This window comes from Triturus cristatus, chromosome 5_2 (genome assembly GCF_964204655.1).
Source record: "Triturus cristatus chromosome 5_2, aTriCri1.1, whole genome shotgun sequence".
NCBI classification, from domain to species: Eukaryota; Metazoa; Chordata; class Amphibia; order Caudata; family Salamandridae; genus Triturus; species Triturus cristatus.
Window position 1 is genome coordinate 76,724,836 of NC_140588.1, and position 18,575 is coordinate 76,743,410.

Consider the following 18,575-nt stretch of genomic DNA (forward strand, 5'->3'; position numbering starts at 1 on the left):
CGCCGGGGTCCCTGGCAAGGCATAAGGCAGTGTCACGGTCTTGAAAGTTCGAAATTCGGGCAATTATGGGATGTGGGGGGCAGCCCGGGTTGGGACGGGGGCCCAAGGTGTGGTGTGCTAGCTCCACCACGAATCCGGGGGTAAAGGATTCCCTACCGACAAGACTGCGAGTAGTGTTTCAACAAAATGATCTAGGCGGCCAGTGGCTGTGGTCTTCGGCACCCCCAAAATGCGGATGTTGTTGCGCCTTCTGCGCGCCTCAAGTGCTTCATTTTTGATTGCTACCTCTTTGAGGATGCGTTCCACGCGTTCCAATCTTTTGAGGGTCTGCATGGTGCTGTCTTCAATGTCCGAGATACGTGCCTCTGCTACATCTAGGCACTTCTCTAGTGTGGCGAAGAACCCATCTAATGCCCAGAAGCCCGCTCTCATCTCTTGGAGCAGTGAGGAGGACTGTGCAGCTGGATCTTCCACCCACCCCGGGCACTGGGCGTTGTCTGCCATGTTGGAACCGTCGTCCTGATTGTTCCCTGTCACTTCCTCGAAGGGCAGGGTCGTTTGTTTGGGGTCTTTGCGGTCCATGCCTTATTGTGACCTCCCAAGGGGTCCCGTTGGGAACCCAGGGCCCGGTCCAAGGCATGGTCAGGGAGCCGGCTGCCGAGGCGATCAGTGATGGAGGGAGCGGGCCAGGTCCCAGGCACCGGTGTGATCAGTGGTTTGAGCTTGGGCGGACGCGGTGCAGGGGTGGCAAAGGGCACCCTGAAGGACCCACCTGAGGATTGGGTCACACAGCATGAGGGCTTCTCCACTGCCCAGGTGCAGAGTGCTGACGTGCCCTGCAGTGTGTAGGCGAGAGTTAAAGCGTAGGCCGTGTCGTGGTGGTTCAAGCTTCTGACTTGGCTGGAAGAGATGCTACAAGGCTGGGGGAGCCAGTGACCGGCCACTGAGACTGACAATGGACGTTGGGGCCCGATGGCAGAGGGCCAATCTAGGATGTGGCAGAAGAGGGCGGCAGCCGGGCGCAGGGATCGATGGAGTGGCCCTCGTCCCCCCCAACCCGACTCACCGATGTCCGAAGTGCGCCTCCAAGGCCCGGACACAGGCCCCGTCCCTGTGCGAAAGTTGAAAAAGGACAGGATCAGGCAGCGTAGGCCAGATGCCGCCAAACGTGGCCGTGCCCTGGCCAGAGGCTGTGGGTAGGCGGGGGGAGCCCAGAAAACGTCCTGCGCCTGGAGCACTCACCACACAACTGGTTTCGACTCCAAGCGGTTAACGGCAGCAGTTCGGAATTCCGCTTCAGCCGTGTCTCTTGGTTGTGGAGACTGGCTCGGGCCTCAGCATGTTGCGCAGCCGGATCTTAAGGGCCTCTGGGGAGCAGTCCTGCAACCTTCATCTGCGGTCTGAACGGATTGGTGCGTGCGCCGCCGGCACTGCTCTCAATCGGTGTTAGGCAGTGGGGGATTGGTCTCTCAGGGATATTGCAACTGGGCTGGAGCGCCAGGTGGAGCTTCAATGCCTTGCAGACACCTGGGTCTGCAGCTTGGTAATGCCCCCTTGGGATGTGTAGTTAATGTACAAATTGACTGTGAATGCAGTTTTCTGTGTGATGGGTATTGTTGCCCTGTTTACACTGTTTGCATGTGTCATATGTATGTGCAATTGAGTGTACACATGTGTGGAATCATCTGACTCATGGATCAAACTAAGCATAATGTGCAAACACAGTGGGAGGTTACTCCCATGTCCTTTGTCGAGTTTTGCACCAGTGTTCGAGCCAACAGCTCCCAGAGCCCAGATCTGGGTTGATGAGGACTATGCATGGGGACACCAAATGTGCCCCTCAGGCAGACTGAGTGGCGCTAACAAGCGTACCCACCCTGCCCCAATACACTAAATCCTGTCTGGGAGGTGGTCAGACCTCCCTGTGACAGGTTGCCTATTGTTCTGCCTTCCCCTGCTCCAGCTTGGCTCAGCAGCTGGAGGCCAGAATCGTGTCTTCGGTTGGCAGCAACCATTTTGTGCTGTCTGAGTCAAGAAGGCTGGTACCAGGAGCGCTGAGAGCCTAACGGAGGGCTCTTATAGTGCTTGGAGTCATACCGCCCACACCGTTTGTGGTGTGGGGGTATGATTCCAACATGTTTGTTACCAAACATAATAGGATTTATTGCAGCCAGTTTTGAGATGGTCGTCACATAATTATGCGATGCCCCTCTATATAGTATATGGCTGCTTCACTTATAACCCAGGAGAATGGACTCCATAGGCTGTAGGTGTGTCCTGCACATGCAGGATCACTCACACACTTAGAACCAAGCACCCTGCCTTCAGGATTGATAAGGCCTGCTACAGGGGTGACTTATAGTTTTTAAGTGCAGTGACCCAAGATATAGGAAACCTGTTAGAAATGGGTGTATCTAGTTGGCAGAGGTAGGTAGCTTTGTCCAAATAGGGACCCTTGCTTCTAGTCAGGGTAAGGGGGATACACTTCTACAATAACCCCTGCAAACCCCCTTGGTAGCCTGGCACGAGCATACAGGCTTATCTCAGAGGCCGTGTGTAAACATTTGTGAACACATACATTAATACACTACAAATGGACACCACCCCAGTTTAGCAAAATAAATAATCTTTATCTAAACCAAACAAGACCAAACCACAAAAATCCAATATACAATAATAAATATATGTCTTTCCAATGGTAGAAATAGTTCAGTTCAAAGCAAATTGTAGATGCAACACTTTTCACACTAAGGAACTTGGATGCGTTGAGCACACAAACAAAAAGGGCTTCAGGGAAGGTGATGCGTCAGTTCCTTACACTCAGAGAAGGTGATGCGTCGGTTCCGTGCTCCAGCAGAGGTGATGGGTTGGTTCCTTACTCTTGTGCAGAGGAGGTGATGCATCGGTTCCTTACCAGAGAGGAGGTGAGGCGTCAGTTTCTTACTGTATCCCCCAATGATGCACAAGACCTTGCACCTCGATGCGATGCGACGATCCAGGACAATGCTTGGGTTTTTGCAACCACACAGCAGGGCTTGCGTCGAAAACGGTGCGGTGATCTCGGACATCAGAGATCGGTGCACTCGATGCGGCGTGCTGCGATTTCTCGAGCCGCGGGCAAGCGCTGCGATGATTTCTTCAGCAATGCATCGGAAACAGGTGCGGATGCTTCACGCTTCTTGTTGTTACATTGCTTTTCCAGCTCCCAACAGACAGAACAACCTCCAGAGGCCCAGAAAAGCTACAGGCATCTCTTTGCCGGTCGGAACTCCCAGCAAGAAAGTTCAGGGGAGCTGGGAGTGAACTCTTTGTGTCCCTGAGACTTCAGAACAGGAGGCAAGCCCTTGGAGATCTTACTCAAGGAGGGAACACAGCAAACAGCAAAGTCCTTTTCCCCTTTCCTTGGCAGAAAGTAGCCACTGCAGGCCAACCCCAGACAGCAAACAGCACAGGGACAGTATTCGTCCTCAGTTTCTCCAGCTCTTCGCCTTGGCAAAGGTTCCTCTTGATTTACCAGAAGTGATCTAAAAGTCTGGGGTCTGGACCCCTCTTTTTATACAGTAAATATCTTTGTTCTCTCCTGGCCCAGGGGTCTGAGCCCAGTCCAAACCAGTTCTGGGGGGCACTTTGCAAGTGCACATGAACCTCCATTGTCAGTGTGAGCCCTGGCTCCAGACACACCACAGGGGGGCGGACTCATCATTGTGGAAGGCAGGCAAAGCCCTATTCAGGTGCAGGTGATACTCCTCCCACCACTCCAAATGCAAACCAGGCCCATTCAGTCCAGCACTGACTCATCCAGACTCTCTGGAGCCACTGCACATCCCAGCCCCTGTCACTCCAAAGCCAGGCAGTCTATACACATCCTAGCTGAGGCACACTGGATGGCTAAGCAAGAAAATACCTACTTTCGAAAAGTAGTATTTCCAAACACAGAATGTAAAAATCACCCTCACTAAAAGATGCAATTTAACAATCTGGGTTCAGGCATACTAAACACGATTTTCCTACCTTGTTCCCAGTGGTAGTTAGGCTTATAAGATGCTATAAGCAAACTCCCCATTCTATCCTATGGAAACAGATAACCTTGCAATAGTGAAAAACGAAATTGGCAGTATTTCACTATCAGGACATACCACACACACCAGGGCATGTCATACCTTTCACATACACTGCACCGTGCCTACAGGGGTACCTTGGGCCTACCTTAGGGGTGACTAACATGTAAGAAAAGGGAAGGTTAGGGCCTGGCAAGTGGTTGAATTTGCCAAGTCGATATGGCAGTATTAGACTGCACACAGGCACTACAATGGCAGGCCTGAGTTACATTACAGGCTGCTTATGTGGGTGACACAACCAGTGCTCCAGGCCCACTAGCAGCATTTGATTTACAGGCCCTGGTCACACACAGTGCACTGTACTATGGGCTGACTAGTAAATCAAATAAGCCAATTATGGAAACACCAAACCATAACAACAATTTACAAGGAGAGCATATGCTCTTTAGCACTGATCAGCACTGGCAAAGTGCCCAGAGTCATACAACCAACAAAAACAGGTCAGAAACAGAAGGCTAAAGAGCAAAAAGTCTGGGGATAAACCCACTGTAAAAGAGAGGACTGAAAAAACCTATATCTGTAGCAAATGGTGCAGCACCAGCTTACACAGGCTGCAATGACAGGCCTATAGTTCCATTTTGAATGGTCTCCCATGGGTGGCATAATGCATGCTTCAGCCATTGGGGACTTCTGGGGTACCTATGCCCTAGGTACCTTTGTACCATATACTAGAGACTGATAAGGGTACCCCAGTATCCAATCTGGGATGTACCTAACTACTTACCACAACAATTTAAGGGAAAACGCAGAGAGACTGGGGTCTTGATTTACCGGATCCCAGTCAGACTAGTCAAAAACAGTTTAGCACCAGGCAAAAAGTGGGGGTAACCATGCAGAAGGATCCTACCTTCCTACAGTGAACATAAATGTTCCTTGTGAGATCAGTGTTTTGTTTAGTGGCAGATTTCAGCAGGTAGTTCAGAGGGTTAACATTCCTGCTGCAAAGAACACGAATCACATGTTTTAGAACAACTATATATTTTAGGAGATTAGCTGTGAGTTACTGTTTTTCACAAACAGATGAGACCTGTTTAGTTTACTTGTGGAACTTCTGTCCTGGTTGCACCTGACGCTCACCTTAGGGGTGAGGGTCATTTGTTTAGATGATGGTGGGGCTGAACTCTTTGTGCTCCCAAGTATTTTCATGCAACAAAAGAAATGGCAAGATAACTGTTATATCCTGCTAAAGTATTCATGTATCTTCCCTGTTATCTTGGCTCCCAGCTGCTCAGACAGTGTGAGTGTTCTGAGTGGAATGTTGGTTTGATGGAGATGAATGGAATATTTGGGTGCCTGTGTGGTGAGGTGTGACAGTTGGAGTATGGGCTGAGCAGCAGGCAGGCTGCTTCTGGTGGGGCAGCTGTACTTGGGTACAAGCATGCAACTAAGGCTAATAAATAATTTACAATGTCACTCCTCAGCTACTTGTCATACATCACAACATAATTTTGGCGACGATCTGAAGACAGACTCATGCGTGACAACTGGTCTCACTGAAGAGGAAGATGACTCAGAAAAGAAGATTGTGCAACTGAAGAAACTAACAGAGATTTTGCAACATGAGGAAACAGGAGTCATTTATTAAAGACTTAAGATACCAGACAAGTCAAGAAAGCAACAAAAAACGCTCTGCAGCCTCACCAGTGTCCTGTTCATCAGATGGACCCAACCAAGGCGTGTTTGACTTGTTTACATTTTATGGACATCATGCAGTTACATCAATCTGCTTCAGGGTGGTATAGGCTATGGACAAATGGTGGCTGGCTTGCTCTTGGTACTTGCTTCAGACAAAGTGTGTCATTTTTTGCCATGATAAGTCTGCAAGTTATAACGCAGCATGTTTGATGGGTGAGAAAACTCTGTGTTTCTTAACTCTGAGATCAGCTTTGGAATTTGACATGACTATTGTGAGTGTCGCAATAGGTTTATATTACAACATAAGGATGATGGGAAAAACTGTGAGTACTTTGCTCATGTTCAATGGCTACACCGTTAGTGTTTAACTTTGAATTGCACCGTTACTGTGGCACATGCTGTGCACGGGTGTCTCTTACCTTTGAATGCCCGTGTGCATGCTGTCAGGTATGCTGGAGTTCTACCAGGTTCACTGTGTGAGAATATGCAGCTGGACTGCTTCTCTCAGGTTGTTTAGGAATGAGCACTGTGCGGCTATGCATGGTGCACGCACTCGCTTGGAGCCATCTGGCAGGTGTCATATTCTCCTACTGCCATCTAAGAGCTGTGTTTTTGCACTAATCACAAGGTTATTAAGGTTGCTGCACTACGTGAAATGTTTCATAGCTGTTCTGCCAACCCACAAGCAGCGTGGGTATGGGAGTCCAGAACTGGCTGCAGCATCCTATGATAATGCATGTCCACGAACTTCAACATTGAGATTTCTGCCGACAAGGGATCCAGTTACAAATGATAATGTAGTGGGGTACAGTAGCCCCTCTCAGTCATTGTGACAACACACAGTCTACGGTTGATTGTTTGTAAATGATCTGACATTATTTTGACAAACTTGTTGGAAGCTGTCTACTGTTGCGAAGTTCTCTGGAACGTCCTTGTTTGGAGTCACTCACCTCCTCTACACCTTGGAGAGATACTCTATTCTAGCTCAGAGTGGCACATTACGTAAGATTTGGACAGTGTTTCTATACACAGGTGAGAAGTTTCTCAGCAATGTCAGTTTTGCTGATGCAGTCGTATTGGTTTACGTGTCTAGCTATGTCATACATTACTGCTCAGTATCCTAGTTCTGACTGAGCGTAATGTTAATATACATTTTTCATGTTATAGTGCTTTCTTGAATGACATGCATGCAGAGTGGGACAGATGTCTCTACTGTGAATCTTTAGTGGCAAGTTTTTTATCACTGGGGAGAAAGACTATTATGAGGAGCACAATACAAGAGTGTGTGCCTAGAATGGTATTATTCGGGTGAGACCTCGCTCACTGGCAAAGTGTTTACCTGGCCAAGTCATACTTTACATCTGCATAATTGTTTTTTCTCGATGTCCAAAGTGTTTTGTTTCAATAGTGTGTTTCAGCTGCAACATATGTAGTGCTTTCCTAGTGTGCACAAGTTAATTTCTGTTCAATAGTGTCGCTACTGTGGTGATGTAGTGAAATAGATGTGTCTGGTCCGGTAAAGTTCTTGATGGTTGGTCGAGTTGAATTTCAACATTTTTACAAGATATTCTATTTTTTTGTGGCTTAGCTACATTTGTATGGCAGCATATTTCACATCTTTCACTTTCTTGTTATGCTGACATTATTCTTTACATCTTATGCTACATTGTTACATTGTACAATTCATATCCCAAGTGGGATTGTTCTATGGGTGCTATTTGCCGATTTTGTTTGGCTAGCCAAAGTACCCTTATATGAGGATGGTCACAATGTTTTAGTGTGCGGTTGCCACCCGTTTTTTGTTACACACCCTTACGAGCGGGCTCGTTATATGGATGAAAGTTGGCTGTAGTTACATTGCACGTTACACTCCCTTGCATGAGGGACGGATATGGGTTTTATCCCATTTTTACCCTGTACATTACAAACCCTTACACAAGGGATGTTTTTATGGGTTATAATCCCATTTGTACAGTTCACTGACCCTTACACAAGGGGTGTCCAAATGGGTTCTAGTCCCATTTTCACAGTTTACTTTTCAATTCCTTACATGAGGGATCTCTGGATGTGGTGCTGTTCACCCATGTCTACATTTTTCTCTAGTTCCCCTTACATTAGGGATAGAGTTCTGGGGGTACATGTGACCTGTGGCTACACATTAAATGTGTGCCCTGTTTTGGGATGTATGATCGGGTGTTCCACACCCATGTCTTCTGTGCTTTCACGTGTCTTTGAATGTATCAGTTTCTCCTTTAGTGACTATGAGTTTTTCCTAGTCAGCTGTCTAGTTTCTTGTGAAATTTTAGATAACATTGTTTCTACATTTTAATCTGCTTTTATAATGGGGAGGAAGGTTGATATTTCCTGTGTATCTATTTATTCATCCTCTTTGCTTTCTTTACTGTTTAGTTCCTTGCTAGATGTTCTGTTTTTCCTGTGATAGTTGTTTCCACCTAGTATCTTAATTTCAGTTGATGTTTAAAAGGGGGAGGATATGTTATATCCTACTCAGGTATTCATGTATCTTCCCTGTTATCTTGGCTCCCAGCTGCTCAGCCAGTGTGAGTGTTCTGAGTGGAATGTTGGTGTGATGGACATGAATGGAATGTTTGGGTGCCTGTGTGGTGAGGTGTGACAGTTGGGTTGAGCAGCAGGCAGGCTGCTCCTGGTGGGGCTGATGTACTTGGATACAATCCTGCCACTAAGACTAATAATCTACAAAGTTACTCCTCTGCTACTTGTCATACATCACAACATAATTTTGGCGATGATCTGAAGACAGACTCATACATGACAACTGGTCTCACTGAAGTGGAAGATGACTCAGAAAAGAAGATTGTGCAACTGAAGACATTAACAGAGATTATGAAACATGAGGAAACAGGAGTCATTTATTAAAGACTTAAGATACTCCTGGGCTACTTATCATACATCACAACAATAACTCTGGTGAATGATGGAGTGCTACAGCAAGATGAGCGTTTTGTCTTGTGACAGTTTTTACAAAATATAATGAACCACATGTTTCAGCGTAAATGTGTATTTTATGACATTAGCTGTGAGATACTGCTTTTCACAGCCAGATGAGACCTGTTTTGTTTACTTGTGGAACTTCTATCCTGAGTGCACCTGGCACTCACCATAGGGGTGGAAGGTGTTTTGTTTAAAGGATTCTTGGGCTGAATCCTTTGTATACCCAGGAGTTTTCATGCAACAACAAAGATGCCCAGAAAACGCTGGTGATTACTCAAGTGCTGCAGCAATATGAGTGTTTTGTCTAGTGACAGTTTTCACAAAAGATCATAAACCACATGTTTTAGCAGAACTGTGTATTGTATTGGGTTAGCTGTGAGTTGCTGCATTTCACACTAAAAAAGTTTTTTCTTACTTGTGGAATGTCTGTGTATGACATCTGAGCTAAGAAGGTGGAGGTCACATGGTTTGTATAAGTGTCCTAAGCTGTCCAGCAAACATGTCAGAAGAAGCAACTATCATGGTCCAGCAACTGTGTCCTAAGGCTATGGTTAATCATGTTACAGGCTACCCTGCCATTACAAACTATAAATTGCCCTTGTTAAACTTTTCCAGAGCCTATGTTTTTATGCTGAAACGTGTTATATACATGTGTTGTTTGATAAAGGTACAGAAGGAATTTCCCCAAAATGCTTAATTATGAGAAGAGTGCCTGCACAAGTAATACATTTTACGCTTATTTTGACACGGATGGTTCAATAGTTTGAGTGTACCTGCCTGCCAACCCTAAGCTTGGCTGGTTTTGGGAAAGTTTAATATTGCTTGTTTTTACATAGTGAACGAAAACTACAAGTCCCAGAATGCAGTGTGTTGGTTAAACAAAAGCAGTACTAGGCAAAGGCATCCATGATTGCAAGCCGGGCTTCTCAATGCTCAGCAATTCTGTGGTAATTTTCTAAAGCAAATTGTGTGCAAATTAACATGGATATGTCTGGGCATCTGAATAAGTATATTGTGGCGTTATTTCCCAAGGTGTGCAATCGTAATAACCGTTCTTTTTCTCTCTTTGCCTTTAAGCCATGGCACAGTGGTAGCTGAGACGTCGAGGAATTGTAGCCGATAACAATGCACAGCCTTCATATAGCTCAGACTTCAACCCAGTGTTTCTTCCATGTCTCCAATGATCGAGTGCTTGATTGAACTCAATATGCTGACACCATATTGAAATGTTAATTTGTGTTGATATAGTGCATTCTGAAATATAATACTGCATTGTGTACAATCAGGAATCCTATACTTATGCTTAAAACCTTCATTATTAATCTGGACCAGTAAATTCAAATGTGTTTTTGTGTATTTTTATAGATATTCATAGTCCATCATCTTCACAGTGCATGTGAGACCCAAGAAATCTTTGTAGGATTACACTGAACAGGACTAGTCACTGCACACTGCACAGCAGAACAGAGTCAGCAACAGACCAGCCAGGCTGCGAACACTAAGCTCTTAAGTTTGGGATCTGGCTGTGTACCAAAGGTACAGACACATTGCTACTGGTGAAAGGACATCAATTAGTATTTCCAGAGGGCAGAATATATCAGTGGCTTGAATTGAAAACAAGTCTGACTCATAAGATAAAAGAGAGATATTTTCAATTATGTCAGATATTTGTGAACCACTAAAACAGTGTTTTTCTGTGACATTAAAACAGAGGGAGCTCAGGAGCATTATAGGTTGAAAAGAAGAAGTACTAAAACTATCATTTGGGAGGCAACACATGCTGGACTGCAGCTTCACTATCACTGCATCATGGATTGGCAAAACCATGCTTTATCCCCGTTAGTCATACATGTAGACTATTATGCATATTTGAGTTTCTTTCCTTTCCCTGTCTTGGCAGAATAATGCCTGATACTGATGGCAGTGAGCCCAGCACTTCAGTTAGGACTTCCAATAAGGGAAAGGCTGGTGCTAGCCAAAGGAAATATAGTAAGAAGGAATCTGGGGCATGGTACTATCAAAGTAAATTCGACTTGTTCTGGATGCAAGCAGAGCACATACAAAGGTAGTTAAATAAGGTTATATACTTTAAAGTGTGTTGACAATAGCATAGCCTTTTCCTGAATGTTCTTTTTGCTAGCCCTATGCTACCACTTCGGTTTTGTTTTATCAGTTTTCATTTGACTGATATGTTTAAAGAGTCAATGTACAATATCAATGGGTTTTACATATGTTTGTTTTCCTTTCATTATACAAAGGAATGCATATTTTCTACTATGTCCATCAGGTATTTAGTAGACTAAAATTTTAATAAAGGCTCCCACACATTGTGCATTCCTCTGCAGTTCAGTTTCTCTCTATGTATAGTTTACTTTTCAGTCAATCATGTGGGAGTGCTACACTATGATGAACTAGACTTCTCTAATTAAGCAGTGGAATGGTGGTCCCTGTATGCTCAATTCATTGCTTGGTGTCCTTTCCTAAACAGTGTCTAGTCAGCCCTTAACAAATGTTATAATGCATAGCATAAACGTTTCGTGTTGTACTACAGCAGCCTGTATTAGGCTTGGTCAGTATGTGTTTGTGAACAGCCACACCACTGTATGCAGGGTTCATTGTTCCTATTAAGACTGCTCCATATGCCTTCCGCTGCTTGATCTGTCAAAAGAATGTTTCCTGTGGGCATCAAGGAGAGTTTGATCTGAAACGTCATAATAGTGATAAAGTTAATATATTCCTTCAGGGCACAAAGAGTAAAATGAAGCCCACCTCGGGCTAGATTTTAAAGAAGAGTTCCAGTGAAGACTCCTTTGCCAGTGAGGCTGACATAAAAATTACAGGATTTTGGACAGAGCACTCTGTCCCATTTGCTGCAGCTGATCATTTGGGGACCCTCATAAAGACATGTTTCCCAGACTCTAAAATCACAGGTATGCTTGTGCTAGAACAAAAGCAACCTGCGTATTAAATTATGCCATTGCACTAGAGAGGAAACAACCTTTACCAATCATCATTTACAAAGCATGCGTTTACAACGCAAGTCTTTACAACATTGCGTTGTTACATCGCATGCCATTACCACGCAAGTCATTACAACAACTTGCAGTAGGGTGGGAAGGTGGTGGATTTGGTGGATTTTCAATCCAACACCTTCCCTACTGTTGCACACACTGGATTTGGAATACTATATTATACTATTCCACACTCCAGTGCCCCCCTACCGTAATGCCATGCGATATAACAACGTGTCGTTGTAACGACTTGCGTTGTAAATGCAAGTGTTGTAAAGAGTGCTATTCCATTAGAGTTGTTGACTGACTTAGTGGCTGATATGACATTCTCAGCTTTGAGTTTGTATGTTGATGGTAGCAATGATCAAGGCATTGAAAAAAGTAACCCCATAACTGTACGTATTTTTTATATGAAGCAGAGTTTGGTATGCTGAGAATTTCTTGACGTGTTTAAGTAAGGAAAGTACAGCTTATGGTATATTTACTGCATTATCTAATGTTATAGCAAAGCATTCCATTCTTTGGGAAAATTGTGTTGGCGTTGGTGTAGATAGTGCCTTAGTGAATGTGGGAAGGCATAACTCTGTTAAAACTGGAGCACTGTCTCTGAATACTAATGTGTATTTCATGTCTTGTCCTTGCCACGTGGCTCACAATGCAGCATCCAATGCAGCTTCTGCTTTGAGTTCTAGCGTGAAAGATTTTGATATAGAAGAATTGCTTGTAGATTTGACTATACTTCAAAACGTAAGAATGTGTCTGCTGAATTCTGCCAATTTGTTGATTCTGATTACCACCGTATGCTGAAATTAATTTCTGTGAGGTGGTAGGAATGTCCACATGTTTGGATAGACTCACTCTTCAGGTTGCTGTTCTGTGAGCATACATCCAATCAACACCAGACAGTGATAGAACTAGCAAGGCCAGGTTAAACAGACTTGTTCAGAGTTTTGCAAACCCTATGACTGAGATCTACTGTCTATTTCTTCAGGCTGTGTTACCTGCTTTTGTTAATTTTAACCTTTTGCTTCAAAGGGAAGACACAGTCATTCACCTCCTGTACAATGCCATGATGGAAATAATTGTTGCGCTCTTCAATAGAATGTTTCATGTAGATGTCATACAGTCATTCAAGGAAAGCCCAGATGCCAGTTTACCTGAATTTAAATCAGAAGAAATCCAGATCTCAGATTCAAGTCTGTATGTTGGCATCATCGCACGTGGAAAGTTCAGAAACATGCTAGAAAGTGTGGACATTGATCCAGAAACCCATAAAGTTTTCTATGAAGCAGTACACAGCTTTCACAAGAATGGAGTAAAGTATGCTTTGAAAGTCCTTCCAGTTATTGACAATATGCTCAAGCGTGCATGGGTCTTTAACATTTTTGAGAAACAAAAATTTGGCTTTGATAGTGTGCTGTTCTTGGTGGAACAGTTTGTGACCTACCTAACTCAGGTTTACAGAGCAGGACCTAGTTTGCTTAGATCAAAAATTGCAAAATACCTAGTCACTGACTTTGAGGACAAATAAAGAAATGCAAGACTAAGTGCTGCTATTAAAATAGACTGTGGTACTGGTGAGGTTGTCACTTTCAGGATGGATCTCATTTGGCATTCCCTTGCCACAGAATTTACTGTTGTTGGCACTCAAAGAAGCAAGAATTTTCTTCTAGCAAAAGTAGCCAAACTTATCTTTACATTCCCCCACAGCAATGCTGATGAAGAAAGGGTGTTCTCAAGAATTACAAAGAATAAAATCAAATTCTGCCTCAACTTATCATTTGATAGAACAATATCTTCTATATTAATGTTTCAAATGAACAGGCCTCAAGGCGAAACATGTTATAAATTCTCTCCATCTGAAAACGTGAAAAAAAGGCAAGAACTGTGACATGAGAGTGCAATATGTTGGATGGAAGCACATGTTAAAATCTTAGCCTGTGTTTTAATTTGGTTTCAGATATAAGTGCTCATAACACTGATACAGATTAGTGTAAGGAACGTGTCACTTTCAGCCTCTGATACTCAATAACTCAACAATGTAAATTATCTGAGTAAACTGTTAGCGCTGGTCTTAGTGTGTTTTCTTGTTTAAAATTATGTCAAGTTGGGCAGATATGGCACTTTGTCTAGACTTTATGTACATATGGACTTTCAAAGTGTATTGTTTATTGTATAATGCAAATGACAATCTGTTGCATCCAGTAAGTATTTTTGTTTTTAACTGGGCATGTGTCTGTATATGTGCAGAGAATTTTAATATAGTACTGCCTCTGAAAGACTTATTTAATGCTTAATATCAAGGTTACACATTCATTTACAGTACAATCAGTTCACAAGAGCGCCAGGTTAGTGCTAGTCCATGTCTGGCTCTTTGCAGCAGTTTTAAGATCTTCTTGGAGTTTCCTGTTGCTCAAATGGGTGTAATTTCTGATATTTATATGTTTCCCTCATCTTCATTGCTAGATTTTACTCGCTTGAAAGTGTCAACCATAGTCATTGAAATGTCACTAAAAATTACACTGAAATTATGAAAATGTCACACATAGCAATCCGAAACCTTGGCAGCTATGCAGCTATTGTCTGCACACACATGCAAGGGGTAGAATGGATGAGACTATTCCATTGTTAGCACAAGTGCCATTCACAGCCAAGGGCCATATCCCACAGGACAGTCGCACTGTCATAATTTGCGGCCACCATGACCCTTATTTATGGTGATTGTGGAATGGTAGGTCACCATGCATGCCTTGGTGTGTATTCCAACATATAGCTGACAGTACGACCATGTAAATGACTCCATATCTACACTATGCAACAATATGGTGTTGCTTGTGCATAGCAATCGGTGTACACATGCAACACTGTGGCACTGGCAAACTATGATATGTACATTTTGTATGTGTAAATTGAGGCAACTCTCTGGATGTTACATGTGGGTCAAATAGTTTTTTGCTGCATATGTAGACTGTAGTTTTGGTAGTGTATTCCCATGCACATATTATGTGGAACACTGAAAATCATCATGAAATGTGTAGCTTCTACCGGCATCCACAAGAATGAGGCCTAACACATGGCTAGCATCAGGAGAGAAACACATCTACGTTACTACACCAGGGTCATTACAGATTTCAATGGAGAACTATCTGCTACAGGTAATTGGCATGCTCACTATTTAACTTGTAGCAGATGATGTTCAAGGGTGTTTCAAACACATTGTGAGATAACTACTCTAATATACATCAGTGGTACAAATGTTGTATTTCAGCAGTTTAGTGTGAGTATGGTATACAAATGCCTAACACATTGTTAGTGCTCTTAAATGTTATTTATAGACAGATGTCCAATGTGCAATTTTTCAAATGTTTCCTTTGACTTTTGAAAAGCATTCATCAGTAAATAAATTATTTATTATATTGTCACTCTGTCTTATTGCTGCAACTGATGGTCCAGGTTCCTGAGGCTCCTTTCTCATTCCCCTCCATCATCTGGCAGTTCCTCATCCGCGATATCATCTGGCAACAGCACATTGGTCCTGACACATATATTATGCAAGATACAGCAGACCAAGTTAATCTTACAGACCATAGGTGGGGAGTAGAGCGATCTGCCCCAGATACAACAATGCTGATGAAGCATGACTTGAGAACTCTTATTATCTGCCCAGCGATAGACCTGGTACGGCATAGGGCATGGTTGAAGGTCCACTGGGTTTAATTTCAGGTATCGTTACAGGTGTCATGATCCACGGCATCAGTGGATATCCTTGGTCTGCTGCAAAGAAAGGAGGTGTATTATTCAAGACTCATGATGCGGGTATGGCCAACATTTATATCCATTCTGGTCTGTGTCCAGCTTGATACATTCACCTTGCAAACTGTCATGAGCATGATATGACAATGTCTGGCATACAGGCAAGTTGGAATTTCCAATGGCTGATAGAGCTACACATACAAGTGTGCTGGTCCTCTGTGATAAACGTAGTATTTATCATTCGCTTTTTAGGCAGCCCCCCATATCCAGTTTGAATGGTCTAAGGAGTATTTGCTGAAGATCTCCTCCCCGATTCCCTGGCTACAGCATTTACTTCGAGACTGTTTTTGGGTTTGGTGTATCCGAGTCTCTCAGCTTTGCCCTGTGAATGCTTGAAACGTCTTGAGTACCTGCATCCCTCTTCTTAATTTGTGTTTGCGGGTCTAATCCGTGCCATTTTAAGATGTGCTGTCATGGTGTTTAGAACCTTTAGGCCGTGTCTGAGTGGGTCCTAACTTCTTTTTGGCCATATGGACTTATAAGAACAATCACAATTTAGTAAGGATGTCTTGTACCTACTTTTAATATTTGGAACTTTGGACTGAGTTATTAATAAAGCTGGAACTCCCGTTCTTTATGGAGCACCACAGTCCAAGTGAAATTGAAATAACCTCTACATCTTCAACGGCTTATTCACAAGAATGTAACACCTCTCTTCTACACCTTTGTACCCACTGGACTATATCCCTATGTATATCTCTCAATGGTCAGTTCTCTGTTTCTGTTTTCCACAGGATTATCCCCTTAGAGTTTAGATTGGATTTTAATTTTTTTGACATCCAGGTGCATGTCTTTCATATATGACCCTAGTACACGTTTTTGGGTTAAAAACCTACACTCCAGGGCATTATCTGTGAATCTCCCTGAGCACCGATCTTTGACTACCCCCATTAACACCATTCTGAAGGTCTGGAATTGGCGGGATCAAAAACGTGGTTACCAATCTGAACACCCAGTGGAATATTACACTGCTGTTCCTGAGGGCACCTTGCTGCTATACTCTGTTTCACAGTTTTTTAGCGTGAGATCTACTTCATGGTTTTTAGATTACCCTAGCTGTTCTGTGTCTGAGGCCTGGAAGAAGGCGCCCTTTGAGGTCTACACCCCTAGCCAGAAATTGTCTTCCTGCATGCGTGTTCGTTGTACTTTTGGAATTTACTGGTAAAGCATTGCAGGGGTTAGAGTAACAATTATCTCCAAGGCCTGTATTTGCAGAGCCAGATCATGGTTTGTTATGCTGCACAGGGCATCTCTCATAGGTTGCTGGTGGGTCATTTTGATGGATCTGTGTGATGTCCTTTAGCGGTGTCAAAGTGCGCTTAACCTTTTATGGTACTATGGTGCCAGTCTTTTGTGTTGGCCCTACGATGGAAACACACACACACACAAAAAAATGCACATTAGAAAAAAAATAAAACACCTGAATGACTCTTTACAAACTTATGAGTATAACTACCTGTTTAAACATTGCTTTACATTTTTAATAGCCCTTATTAGATGCTGAAGGAACACAATGCTTCAGACAAAAATACTCTAGGGTTCTTTTGGTGCAACATTTTGTAAACCACACCTTCTTTGCCCCTCAGAGAAACCCCTTTCCTGTAGCCGGTCCATCTATAGGCCTGAAGGGGTCATTTTTTGGAACAAAGCTGTGACCCCTCCTGAACTCATACAGGTTCTGTCCACCACTTTTGCTCGAGGGTCTACCGTATGCTGAGGTTTAGCTTAATTGTGCGCTTCTAGTGGAAACTGTGAAGAGGAGGAATCACTATCACATTCCCAATATAATATACTGCTTTAGCACACTCCCTGAGTACCCAATGGAATCTTGGGGGGGGTTGGACTGTATGGGCTAATCATTACACATCCTTTATACAAGGCCATCCTTTATTCACCTGTAATAGAAGGATTATGCTGTACGCTGTCTGATGCGTCTTTAGACTCTAAGATTTGTTTTAGCTTATCGTCAGCAATCTGCACTTCTGCCTCGAAACTGGTAAAAACACACACAAGAATATATTTTAAAAAAGCAATTTAACAAAAAGTATGCAATGTTGAGACAAAAAGATTAGCAACGGTCTCAGAACTATAGCACTATAAATATCTGTACCTTACTGAAAGGCAACCAATTCCTTGTGATTCCATGAGTGCAGAGCAGACAAATTTGCTTTAAAAACAACTCTAACAAACAGCACACATCATAGTGGATTGGGTCATTTAAAAATATATATATATTTTAAAATGTTGTTTACAATATCATAAAGTAAAATAATTTGCTGTAGTTGGAGCAGGCATTCTTAACAAGCTGCGTGGACATCAGGGCTAATTAAAGCATGAGCTTTGCAACAGCGCCAAACAGTTCTGGCATCTAAGTCCTATGGGCTGTGTTAGATCTTTAACCCTTTTACAGAATTGAACCAAAGCCTATTCAAAATACCCACATCACAGATTATCAAATCATGAATATACACATTTTACCTCAGACAATTTGTGGTATCATCAAACATTTACAAGTAAATATTCAAGAGCTAAAGTCTTCTGCACAAAAAATAACCCAGTAAAACCTTATCATTTTTTTAAAATCCTAACAGCTGCTGCTTTTGGGGATGGTACATACAGGTTGCTGTTTCTCAAACACATTCTCCCAACCCTTGGAACTATCGCAGCTATGTCTATAGAGTCAGCTCCCCTCAACCTCCACCCTTCAGCCCCTCTGTTCCTATCCTCTTCACCCCCAGGCTGAAGCCTTTGTCACAAACAATGCCTCAGGCAATGGCCTGTTGCAGCCTGCACTGCAACCTGGTTCCTAGCCTGCTGCTGACCTTTAACCACTGGCAAACTGTGGTTTAAACAACAGATTTTATTTGTACATTTTTGTAAACCCAGATTTGCATGTGTCCTGTAGCCTCCTAAGCAGATGCAACACAATGAAACAAACAACATATTCCAGTGCCCGTGAGCTAAGGTGATGTACAAAAAGCCACACTGGGAGCCTTGAGAAATCTCAATTAAAAAAGACCGAACA

The 18,575-nt window shown here is 43.3% G+C and overlaps 1 pseudogene; it reads left to right on the forward strand.

Annotated features, from left to right (window-relative positions):
* Positions 1–972: 972 nt before the first annotated feature.
* On the forward strand, positions 973–13,628 carry LOC146822682 (uncharacterized; annotated as a pseudogene).
* The last annotated feature ends 4,947 nt before the right edge of the window (positions 13,629–18,575 follow it).